The sequence below is a fragment of the Bombina bombina genome, chromosome 1, assembly GCF_027579735.1.
Source record: "Bombina bombina isolate aBomBom1 chromosome 1, aBomBom1.pri, whole genome shotgun sequence".
NCBI classification, from domain to species: domain Eukaryota; kingdom Metazoa; phylum Chordata; class Amphibia; order Anura; family Bombinatoridae; genus Bombina; species Bombina bombina.
The window spans coordinates 415,801,118-415,814,143 of record NC_069499.1 but is presented as its reverse complement, the minus strand read 5'-3'; the positions used below and the strand labels follow the sequence as shown (position 1 = coordinate 415,814,143).

The following is a 13,026-nucleotide window of genomic DNA, read 5'->3' as shown; positions in this document are numbered from 1 at the left end:
TCTAATACATGTTACTTCCCTATACGGATGTTTACTATAGCTGTTTTTATTTTTGTTGATCCATAATATTTCTGACTTCTGTATATTTACTTTATAACCTGTAAACTTACTAAACATGTTGATAATCTCCAAACTTATTGGGATACTTAACCTGGAGTTGCTAAGAAAGAGAATAACATCATCCGCATATAATGAAATAACTACCTTGTGGTCTCCTACCTTAATACCTTCTAGCCTCTCCCTGAGATGGATTGCCAAGGGCTCTAGTGCAATATTAAAAAGAAGTGGGGATAATGGACATCCCTGCCTGGTACCTTTTTGCATGATAATATATGGTGTAAATCCCCCATTTACTAACACTTGTGATCTTGGAGATTTATATATCAAGTTCACCAAACTTACTATATTGCCCGAGAACCCAAACTGAAGTAGGGAAGACGTCAAATGATCCCAGATTATTGAATCAAACGCCTTCTCCGCGTCTATTGTAACTAGGGCATGATCTACTTCATTATATTTTCCTGTTCTGTGTAGTTTATTGTGGTAATGCTCAATTGTTAATAGTACCCTGCGTATATTCCTCGCTACATTCCTACCTGGCATAAAACCTGTCTGATCAGGGTGAATTATATCTCCAGTCACTTTTTTCAGCCTCTCAGCGATAATATTCATAAGCAGCTTATAATCGTTATTGAGTAGAGATATGGGTCTATAAGAACCCATATCCTCTAATGATTTACCCTTTTTGTGGATCAGTGTAATTACTGAATCCGTAAAATAAAGAGATTTCATTCTATTTTGAACAAAATATAGGTTAAATAGTTCTGTTAAAATATCAACTATGTCTGTTTTTAATATTCTATACCACTCTGCCGCAAGCCCATCTGGACCTGGGGCTTTCCCAATCTTTATTCTATCAATAGCACACTTAACTTCCTCAGTATTAATTGGTAGATTCAATTGCGCTAATTTCTCACTCCCAATCTTTGGAAGCTTAATCTTTCCCCAAAAGGTCTCTTTTGCTTTAACATCTAAATCCCCTAAGGCATAGATATTCCGATAATATTTAAAAAAGGCGTCCCGGATTTCTAATTTTGGTCAGATTTTTGGCTGATATACCCTGCGGACCCTGCCAATAATGCCTGTTCTTAATATCCTCCATTGCCCATTTTTTATTCATATAATAGTCTCGTTCTTCTCTAGCCTTTCTATATTTATCCCATGATGGCCTATCTGCCTTTAAGATATATTTTCGATAAGTGTTCTTTAACTGGTTTGCGAGTTGCAGTTCCCTACTAGCCATCTTTTTTTTCATTCTTATCATGTATTGTTTAATTTCGCCTCTCAGGATCGCTTTACCTGCTTCCCAGAAGATTTCTGTCTTATTCCTGTATGCATTGTTTAATTTAGAATATTCTCGCCATCTTTGTGTGAGCCAGTTACAAAAACCCAAATTATTAATCATATAGCCAGGGAATCTAAAAGTATTCCTATTTAATGCCTCTTGAACATTAAAATTTACTTTTAATGTTATAATGGCGTGGTCCGATAAGCTAAATTCAGATATTTCAGACTCTAAATCTAGTTTTAATATACTTTCATCTATGAGAAAAAAATCTATTCTGGAGAAGTTCTTGTGTGATTTAGACTCACAAGAATATTCTTTAATGTCCGGATGTTGAACTCTCCAAATATCTTTTAACTTTAAAGTTTTACCCAGCTCTCTGAAAAAACTTGCCTCTCTTACATACTTCCCTCTGCTTTTCTTTTGCAGTAACCTATCTAACTCTGGGTATAGGGCCATATTAAAGTCCCCTGCTAAAATCAAATTTTGCCCTAAATATGGAACTAATTTATTTTTAATGTTATTCCAAAATCCTCTATCCAATTCATTTGGCCCATACACATTGCAAATTGTCCAAATTTTGGCATCAATCTTGATTTGCAGGATTAAATACCGACCTGCTAAATCAGCATCAACGCTAATTATATTATATGTTAGATTTTTATTGATCAAAATGGCTACGCCTCGCTTTCTTGATACGCAAGGGGTGGCTAAAATTTCAGCCACCCATCTTGCCCTTAATTTTGGAATCTCTTCTGCCTTTAGGTACAACTCCTGTAGGAGAACTATATCAGGGTTGTATTTTTTAAGAGTTTTTAAAATATTTTTACGTTTTATTGGGGACGTGACTCCTCCAATATTCCAAGATACAAAGTTTAAATTTGTGCTCATTAACGGCTAGATTTGGAGTTTTGTCGGTAACGACCCGAAAATCTAACGCCGGCTTTTTTCTGGCCGCACCATAAAAATAACTCTGGTATTGAGAGTCCACATAAAGGCTGCGTTAGGCTCCAAAAAGGGAGCTGTTAGGTGTCCCCTTCAGGGGGTAAGTGTCAGTGCAGGCCAAAGCCTGGGGCCTAGTGTACCACCTGAGGCATATGTAGATTACCTGATAAGGGCCCCTTAGAATGACTCAGACCACGCAGCATTATGATCGAAAGCCAATTCTGTTTATTGCACAGTGCAAGCCTTTCTTATAGTGACATACAGGGTTAAGGGGATGACACGTTAGGACCGCGTCATCTTACACAGTTATACAGAGCAATTTACAAGGAAAAACTGGAACATGAGTTTCTCATAACAATATTTACCGAGTCATAACAAACTACCATCTGCAGAGACAACCGAGTGTCTAAAGCCTCTTGTTTACATTATCTTATTGTATCTTACTTCTAGGCATTAGGCCAGGGTACATTGGCAAGGCCGAATAGCTAAAGAAACTCATAACATGCATATAATTCTCACTGCATAATACCCCAGTATAATAAAGTCTATTCATTACAAAATGGCTGCGAGGAACAAGATGGCTGCGAAGAACAAGATGGCTGCCATCAGGTTCATATTACCCCTAACATACCATCCTTTTATTCTAACAGAATAACATAAAAATAGACAGGCATAGAAAATTAGTAAAGCCTTATATTATGGTAACAGAACTCTATAAGAATACTAAAGAGAAAAATATTTGCATGTCGTGATATACTTTTATAGGCTAATTGTCACTGCATATAGGTACAGTCCCTCCAATACCTTCCATCTATCCTCCAGCCTTCCCAAAACTACCGGTCTACCAGCACAGAGACCCAACCAGCCCCCCATCTACCCCCAAACAACGCTGCATCTTCTATCTCTCCACCTGCATTGCTAGCACCCCCCAATATGTCCAACAGTTCCTTTTCCACAGTAAAGCATGACATAGCAACAGCACAACTGTCTCTAGGTGGCCTCTGATCACTTTAAGAACAGTCTTTGTCCATTTGAGAGCGCTGCACCTTGACACTTTGCTATAATACAGTTCTCCAACAGTTCATTTGCAGTAGGGGTGCTTATCCACGGTTCTTCCGCAGGGAGATACTGGAAATCTGATGGTTTGTTCATGGGGTAGACAAGGCAACCAGTGGATACCCATGGCAAGCAGACACTCGAGTCACAGGGAGTCTAGGAAGCAAACAGAAACAGTACAGGATGAGTACACACCGCAATACAATCACAATTATGTCCAAATAAAACGTCACTTTCATCCTATGTCATTAAAAATCAACCTAACAGGAGCATAGAGCATTTTTAACGCAGCTTCAACTCTCGATACCAGAGTTGCTTACGCAAGCGGCCAGCCTCAAAAACGTGCTCGTGCACGATTCTCCCATAGAAAACAATGGGGCTGTTTGAGCTGAAAAAAAACCTAACACCTGCAAAAAAGCCGCGTTCAGCTCTTAACGCAGCCCCATTGTTTGCTATGCGGAAACACCTCCTAAGTCTGCACCTAACACCCTAACATGTACCCCGAGTCTAAACACCCCTAACCTTACACTTATTAACCCCTAATCTGCCGTCCCCGCTATCGCTGACACCTGCATTTTATTTTTAACCCCTAATCTGCCGCTCCGTAAACCGCCGCTACTTACATTATCCTTATGTACCCCTAATCTGCTGCCCCTAACACCGCCGACCCCTATATTATATTTATTAACCCCTAATCTGCCCCCCTCAACGTCGCCCCCACCTGCCTACACTTATTAACCCCTAATCTGCCGAGCGGACCGCACCGCTACTATAATAAAGTTATTAACCCCTAATCCACCTCACTAACCCTATAATAAATAGTATTAACCCCTAATCTGCCCTCCCTAACATCGCCGACACCTAACTTCAATTATTAACCCCTAATCTGACGACCGGAGCTCACCGCTATTCTAATAAATGTATTAACCCCTAAAGCTAAGTCTAACCCTAACACTAACACCCCCCTAAGTTAAATATAATTTAAATCTAACGAAATAAATTAACTCTTATTAAATAAATTATTCCTATTTAAAGCTAAATACTTACCTGTAAAATAAATCCTAATATAGCTACAATATAAATTATAATTATATTATAGCTATTTTAGGATTAATATTTATTTTACAGGTAACTTTGTATTTATTTTAACCAGGTACAATAGCTATTAAATAGTTAAGAACTATTTAATAGCTAAAATAGTTAAAATAATTACAAAATTACCTGTAAAATAAATCCTAACCTAAGTTACAATTAAACCTAACACTACACTATCAATAAATTAATCAAATAAACTACCTACAATTACCTACAATTAACCTAACACTACACTATCAATACATTAATTAAATACAATTCCTACAAATAAATACAATTAAATAAACTAGCTAAAGTACAAAAAATTAAAAAAAACTAAGTTACAAAAAATAAAAAAATATTTACAAACATAAGAAAAATATTACAACAAAGAAAAATATTACAACAAGAAAAATATTACAACAAGAAAAATATTACAACAATTTTAAACTAACGCCAAACTCCAAATCTAGGCCTAAATCAGGCAAGTTGACATTTTTACATCATATACTAACCTCATAGAGAAAGATATTAAAAAAAAAAAGAGAAAAAGAGATATTTCCTCTTTTCAACATGTTTATAACAATTACAGACCTCATAGAGAAAGACAACGGAGGAGAAAAAAAACCACACAACCCCCCCCCACACAACATTCCACAATCGCACCAAACACCTCCCTCTGCTGTCGTAGACAGCAACCTTACCATTCTTCCCTAAATATCCATCCATTCCCATAGCCATATATGTTCCTGCACAACTTACAAATATACTCACAAGAAATATTTCAAAATTGTATATTTTTTTTAAGACAAAAAGCCTTGGCTTCGCTTGGTGTATTTAAAACTACCTGTCCTTCATCGGTTTCTATTACTAACTTGGCAGGGTACTTTAAAATAGCTTTCATTCCGGCTTTTATACACTCAGAGCAATAAGGAGAGATTTCTTTCCTTTTTGCAGACGTATCTGCAGAAAAGTCCTGGAACAGAAGAACCTTTCTGCCTTCAATTATTAATGGACTTGCCTTTCTATACTGCCCTAGTATTGACACCTTGTCTTGAAAATTTAAATAACGGATCATAATCATTCTCGGGCGGTTTCTTTTATCTGCCTCTGCTCTATAAGGCCCAACACGATGTGCTCTTTCTACCACTATCTTCCCTTCCTGCACTGGCAAATTTATCAATTTTGGCAGGTTAACTGATGCAAATTGTGTGAGATCTGCATACTCAGCAATTTCTGGAACTCCAACTACCCTTACGTTGTTCCTCCTTGACCTGTCTTCTAAATCCTCTATCTTTGACTGTAACAGCTTAATAGTATTTGAAAGTTTCTGGTTAACATCTTCCTGATTAGTATACAAATCCTCTAAATCTGACACTCGTGATTCAACTTCTGTTAACCTGCTAGAAAATTGCCTGACTTCTACAGTGAGACCTGCAATTTCCTTCTTAATCCCTTCAAACTGGGGCAATATTAGGTCCACTATCTGATTGTTAGTTAGTTGTGCCTCTACGGCTTTTCCCATATCTTGTGGGGGAGAAAGGGTTATCGCTCCTAGTGAGTCTTGTGTCAGTTTATTCAACTTTTTGTCTCTCCTAGACGACATAGCTGTTGACCTGGATTTCACATTTGTTATGTATTTTTCCATTAAGATCTGGGGGTTTCACTAAGCCCAGAAATGTGCCTTACTTGTGTATAGTGAATAAAATAAAAACCACCACAATGTGGGGGGAAAAAAAGACCCTATCACCTTATATTTCTCTCTTATCTGCTTCCCCTAATCTATTAAGTGCGAGAAAAAAAAAAAAAAAAGTGTTCATTACTTAAAAATAATTTGTGAAGTACATATTTTGTCATTTGTGTTTTATGGTATCTCATGTATGTTGAATTTCCCCGCACAACCTCAATAAAAAGCATTGCACTTCTGGGAGCTAGCTTAACATTTTGGTAAGCCAATCACAAGAGGCATATATGCACAGCCACCAATCAGCAGCTAACTCCTGAGCCTATCTAGATATGCTTTTAAAACAAAGGATACCAAGAATATGAAGTAAATTGGAAAACTGTTTAAAATGGTATGCTCTATCTGAATCATAAATTAAAAATGCTGGGTTTCATGTCCCTTTAACATTTACCATCATTTTAATATTGAATACTGTTAAAGGGACAGAAAACACCTTAAGATTGTGATATAAAATGTTTGTGTGTAGTAAAATCACTATGGAATACAATTACATTATTTTGCCCCTTTTTCCTGTAATTTAACTCTGAAAATGGTGGGTTTCTCAGTTCTGTGAATTGGAGATGCATACTGCAAACTAACCCTTCTACGTATTTGTTTATAATTTGTAGTTTATTTAAGAAAACTCTGCTGAAACCAAACACTGCAGTTTGCATTACATAATGCCAGTGGCTAAACTTGTGTACTCCAGTAACAATTCTGGATTGGCTCCTTCAAATAAAGGCAGTGGTGGTTGAACTTTGGATATTAAAACACAATAGAAGAAAACTGTATGCTTACCAGAAAAACTCTTTAATTCCTTACTGTTGGGAATATAAACACCTGGCTACCAGGAGAAGGCAAAGACACCCTAGCCAAAGGCTTAAATATCCCTCCCACTTCCCCCATTACCCCAGCCATTTGGCCCGAGGGAACGAGGAAAAGTGGGAGAAACATTAGGGTATAAAAGGTGCCAGAAGAGAAATTAAAGGGGAGCTGCCCAACAAAAATCTTACGGACGGGGTCATGGACTCTCGCTGCCAGGAAAGAAAGGAATTTTGTTTTCTTTCCAAAGGCAGGGAGTGTCCACAACTTCATTCCTTACTGGTGGGAATCAATACCCAAGCTCCAGAGGACACTGAATCAATTAACAGGAGGGTAAAGAAAAGGCAGACCATAATCTGAGGGCACCACAGCCTGCAACACCTTTTTCCCAAAAACTGCTTCAGCCGAAGCAAACACCTGCTTTTTCTAAGTTTTAAAAATTTGATGTAAGGAGGACCAGGTAGGCGCCTTATAAATCTGATCTATAGAGGCTTCATTCTTAAAAGCCCAGGAAGAAGCAACTGCCCTAGTGGAATGAGCCGTTATCTTCTCAGGAGGCTGCTGTCCCGCTTTCTCATAAGCTAAGCGGATGATACTCCTCAACCACAAAGATAAGGAAGATGCATTGGCCTTCTGCCACTTGCGTCTTCCCGCATAAAGAACAAACAAAGATGAAGAATGTCTGAATTCCTTAGTAGCCTAAAGGTAGAACTTTAAGGCACAAACCACATCCAGATTGTGAAGCAAACGTTCCTTTGCGGAAGGAGGATTGGGAATAAAGGAAGGAACAACAAACTCTTGGTTGATTTTACGATTTGACACCACCTTAGGAAGGAACCCTAACCTAGTACGTAAAACCCCTTATCGGCATGGAAAACGAGGTAAGGGGGATCACACTGTACAGCAGAAATCTCAGAGACTCTGGGAGCTGAGGCAATGGCCAACAAAAACAAAACTTTTCAAGATAACAATTTAATATCAGCAGCATGCATGGGCTCAAACGGAGCCTGCTGCAAAACACGAAGAACAAGATTCAGGCTTCAAGGCGGAATAACCGGTCTGATTCTAGTCAGAGCCTTAATCTCTTGTGCAGTAAGACCGATAAGGCCGATATCTGCCCCTTCAGAGAGCTGGCAGATAGACCCTTCTCCAATCCATCTTAGAGAAACAATAAAATTCTGGCAACCTTTACTTTGTGCCATGAAAAACTGCATTCCTCACACCAGTGAAGGTAAGTCCGCCACACCTTATGGTAGATGCGCAGAGTAACCGGCTTATGAGCCTGAATCAAATATGACACTATCAGAGAATCCTCTCTTGGATAAGACTAAACGTTCAATTTCCACGCAGTTAGACTCAGATAATCTAGATTTTGATGTAGGAAAGGACCCTGTATTAGAAGGTCCTTCTGATAAGGTAACCTCCACGGAGGAGACGAGGACATTCTCACTACATCTGCGAACCAGGTCCTTCAAGGCCAGGATGGTGCTATAAGAATCACTGAGGCCTGCTCCTGCTTGATGCGGGCCACTACACGAGGGAGAAGAGCCAATGGAGGAAAACCATAAATGAGTCTGAACCTCCATGGAATCGCTAGAGCGTCTACTAATTCTGTTTGAGGATCCCTCGATCTCGACCCATACCTGTGTAGCTTGGCATTGAGACCAGAAGCCATGAGATCGATCTCTGGCATCCCCCATCTGCGACAAATCTCTGCAAACACCTTGGGGTAAAGGGATGGTTTTTGTTAGCGACTGAAGTTATATTGTCTGATTGAAATCTGATATACTGGGCCGAACTTAGTTGGGGCCATGCCTTCAGCGCATGTAAAATCACCCAAAGTTCCAGGATATTGATCGGAAGGGTGGATTCCACCACAACCCCTGAGCCTTCCTGGAATCCCAAACAGCTCCCCAGCCAGAGAGACTGGCATCCATAGTCACAATCTCCCAGGATGGTCTAAAGAAACACATGTTTAGAGATAGGTGACCTTGACAGAGCCAACAAGACAGAGAGTCTCTCGTCAGGCTGTCCAAGACGGTCTGTTGAGACAGGTCTGAGTGGTCACCGTTCCATTGTCTCAGCATGTATAGTTTTAGAGGTCTAAGATGGAATCTGGTAAAAGGAATAATGTCCATACAAGACACCATGAGCCCAATTACCTCCATGCACTGGGCCACCGAAGGCCATAAAAGACCAGTTCACTCATGGGAATGGAGTTCACTGGCAGCAATAATACTATATTAACAAGTAAAGGAGATGAAAATGCATAATTATAGTAGTTTGTAAAATATATTTTTTTACCTTTTTGCTATTCTTCTTTTCAGTTCAGCTCAATGTCCCTGGAACATCCTGATAAAAGGGCAGTGCTACAATACTCTGTTATCCCGTCCCATGGCCAATCAAAATTCTTTAGTAAGTTATATGCTAAAAAAGTAAACCTCAAACGCGCATATTATATATATTTCTATGTATAAGATGTGTTATCTGCACTGAACTCAATGAGTTGTAGCTGTCTGCAGTCTTTGTGTTGCAGCTTCAAGATATTATACTGTACATTGGTTCAGTTTGCATACAAACTTTATTATAGTCCGTGATTAGTGAGGTTAGCAGTGGGTAAATAGTAATATGCTTCAGAGCTGCATCTAACAAACAAAAATATAGCTGAGCTCTTTTGTGGAATTATTCATTTACTATATATACACTTGCTGTGTATTTTAAACTTCTATCAACTTGTATCAGCAGCATAGGCAAACGGCTAGTGGAAGAGTGATCCGTGAACAAGTAAAGGAATTTCTGCTATGCAAAAGGAGACTTTCACTGTACTCACGCTCACCATATAGAGATTTATAGACAAGCTGTAAAGTCCTCTCACATAGTTCGGATAAATGGCAATGACTAAATAGCAACAGAGAGTGAGAAACGTGTGTCAGGTAATATTTACTGTTTAAATGCAGAAAATATTTAAGGTGGATCATGGTTGAGATAGACAATCTTTATCTCATGACTGCTGCCCTTTTGATAAATTGAAGATTAAAAGCCTCAGTACAATGCTAAGCTAATACTGCCGAAAAAAGCACCAGCACTAAAAAAAATGCTCACTGCTCAACATGGGTGCTGGGGGCTGGAACATGCGCTTTGCACTGAAGGCAGGGAAACCAGAGTGGCCACAGGGCCAATAAATAATTAAAGAGGTATAGGTAACATAATAGAAAATCGGATATTATAAAAAATTATTTACAGACAAAGAAAATTATGTTTATTGTTAGCTCAGCTCTAGAATTTTTAACTATGCCAGCAATTTCTTTTAAAAAACATTCTTAATTTGGGTAAATTGTCCCTTTAAGGGCAAGACACACTGCCGCCAGCTTGCAACGTCTCTGATCTGTTAGAAAGATCTTCATAAATAGAGTCTATGACTGTACCCAGAAAAAACACCCTGGTACTGGGAGTTAGAGAACTCTTTTCCAGATTTATCTTCCATCCATATGACTGAAGAAGACTCAGAAGAAATTCAGAGTGTTCCCCTGCCAAACGAAAATATGGAGCCTGTACCAAGATATTGTCCAGGTAAGGCGCTGCTGCAATACCCTGGGTTCTGGCCACAGCTAAAAGAGCACCCAGAATTTTTGTAAATATTCTGGGAGCAGTAGCTAAGCCAAATGGAAGTGCAATGAACTAGAAGTGCTGATCCAGAAAGGCAAACCTTAGGAACTGAAAATGATCCTTGTGGATCGGAACGTGAAGGTATACATCCTTCAGATTGATAATAGTCATGAATTGTTCTTCCTGAATCAGAAGAAGGATCAATCTGAGTCTCTATCTTGAAGGAATGGACTCTTAGAAATTTGTTGAGAAACTTCAAGTCCAGAATTGGATGAAAAGTTCCCTCTTTTTTGGGAACCACAAAGAGGTTTGAATAAAACCCTAGTCCTCTTTCTGAAACAGGTACCGGGATGATTACTTCTAAGGGGTATAGATCCTGTACACAATCTAAAAAGGCTGTCCTCTTCTCTGGTCTTGTAGACAGTCTGGAGAGGAGGAACCTTCCCCTGGGTGAATGATATTTGAATCCTATCCTGTATCCTTGAGATACAACTTCCAACACCCAAGGATCCTGAACATCCTGAAACCAGGCGTCTGAGAAAATGACAGTCTGCCCCCTACTCAATCCGATCCCGGATCAGGGGCTGCCCCTTTATGCAGATTTGTTATCTGCAGGCTTCTTGGTCTGTTTGAACTTTTTCCAGGACTGAGCAGGCTTCCAAGTACCCTTGGGCTTGGAGGATGATTGAGCTCTTTGGGACTTGTCCAAACGAAAGGAGCGAAAATTCAAGGACTGCCGTCCCTTAGGTCTGTTCTTTTTGTCCTGTGGTAGGAAAGCACCTTTCTCCCCCAGTAACCGTAGAAATTATGGAGTTCAGACCTGGTCCAAATAAAATCTTCCTCTTGAATGGTAATGAAAAGAGTTTGGATTTAGAAACTATATCCGCAGACCAAGACTTCAACCAGAGAGCCCTGCGAGCTAGGACCGCAAAACCTGAAGCCTTGGCACTCGAACGAACATGTGCATCACAGATAAAGGAGTTTGCTATCCTCAAAGCCTTAATCCTATCCTGAATATCCACAAGGGGAGATTCCACCTCCAATAGGTGGCTGCCTCTGCAACAGCGGCTACCGCTGCTGCAGGCTGGAACAAAAATCCCATATGTTGGAACAAATAACTTTCCAACTTCTTATCCATAGGTTCCTAAAGGAAGAACTATCTTCAAGAGGGATAGTAGTACGCTTGGCGAGCATCGAAATAGCTCCATCCACCTTAGGGATGGAACTCCACAGTTCCAGCTGAGAGTCAAAAACTGGAAATAGTTTCTTAAAAGTTGAAGACGGGGAAAAAAATGTTCAAATCCTTTCCCATTCATTGCTAATAATGTTCGCCATGCGAACCGGAACTGGGAAAGTCTGTGGAGCCTTCTTGTCTTCATAGACTGTCTAATTTTGGAATCTCAGGAAGCTTAGCTTTGGGAAACTCTAGAGTAGACAAAACCTCCTTTAAAAGAAAACGTGGATGTTCAATTTTAAATCTGAAGTTGGGCTCCTCAGAAGGAGGTGGCTTAGCTTCTGAAATCTCTGACTCGGAAAGTTCACCCTCTGATGCTACAGAGGTTAACTCATCCTCAGAGAGCTGAGACATACTGGTTAAATCAGATTAAAAATTAGATATATCCAGATCAATAGAGCTATGTTTAACCTTTCTCTTGCGCTTCCCAGAGATAGGTAAGGCACTCAGGGCCACAAACACAGCAGATTGTAACTGTGTAGTAAAATCCGCTGGGAAAAAAACCCCTCCAACCGGAGAAATAGGCGTGCCGTGGGGAACTGAATGTGAAACAAGTTATGGAGTGAGGGTAGGCATCTCCTGGATAATTGAGTCCTGAGAGGTGGACGGCTCAGAGGGGCTCATTATGTTAGAGGGGTTAACAGATTTAGCTCCCTTCTTAGACTTTAGAACAGCACCCAGGCAATTGGAGCAAAATTGAGTAGGGGGGCAAACCAAGGTCTCCTCACAATATAAACAGACATTGTTAATTAATATGGATGGTACAGAATCCTCTAAAGGGTTAATTTCAGAGTATTGGGGAACACTACCATTCTTATTTGTTAATTTCAGTCCTCCATAGCTGGAGATGAAATCCCAAGATACCAATAATAAAAAACAAACAGGCCTTACCACACACCAACGGCTGGGGCACTCACCACCTCCTTAGACCCAGACGGAACTAGACTGGACCCTCTGTAGGAGCGACAAGTTATCCAGCAGTAGGATCGCAAAAACAGAAGTCCTAATTAGGAGCTGCGCAAGTAGGGACTGCCCCTGCTATGAGAGAAAGTGTGCAAAGCTAATTAGGAGCTGCGCAGCATCAAAAGTGAAAGTAAAACCTGTCTATCCACCAAAATAACAAAAAGTTCCATTGCTGTGTGTTCCAAGCCTGTAATGAGCCATAACCTTTCACTAGTGCTCCTACAAGGAGCTAGGCAGCACACTAAATCCCCTACAAAA

The 13,026-nt window shown here is 39.8% G+C and overlaps 1 long non-coding RNA gene across 1 annotated transcript; it reads right to left on the bottom strand.

Moving 5' to 3' along the window:
- Positions 1-2,492: 2,492 nt before the first annotated feature.
- LOC128638109 (uncharacterized) lies at positions 2,493-12,806 on the bottom strand. Its single transcript, XR_008399047.1, has 2 exons — positions 12,697-12,806; positions 2,493-3,502 (listed from the first exon to the last, which is right to left on the bottom strand). It is a non-coding gene; the product is annotated as an uncharacterized LOC128638109 (long non-coding RNA).
- Positions 12,807-13,026: the final 220 nt, after the last annotated feature.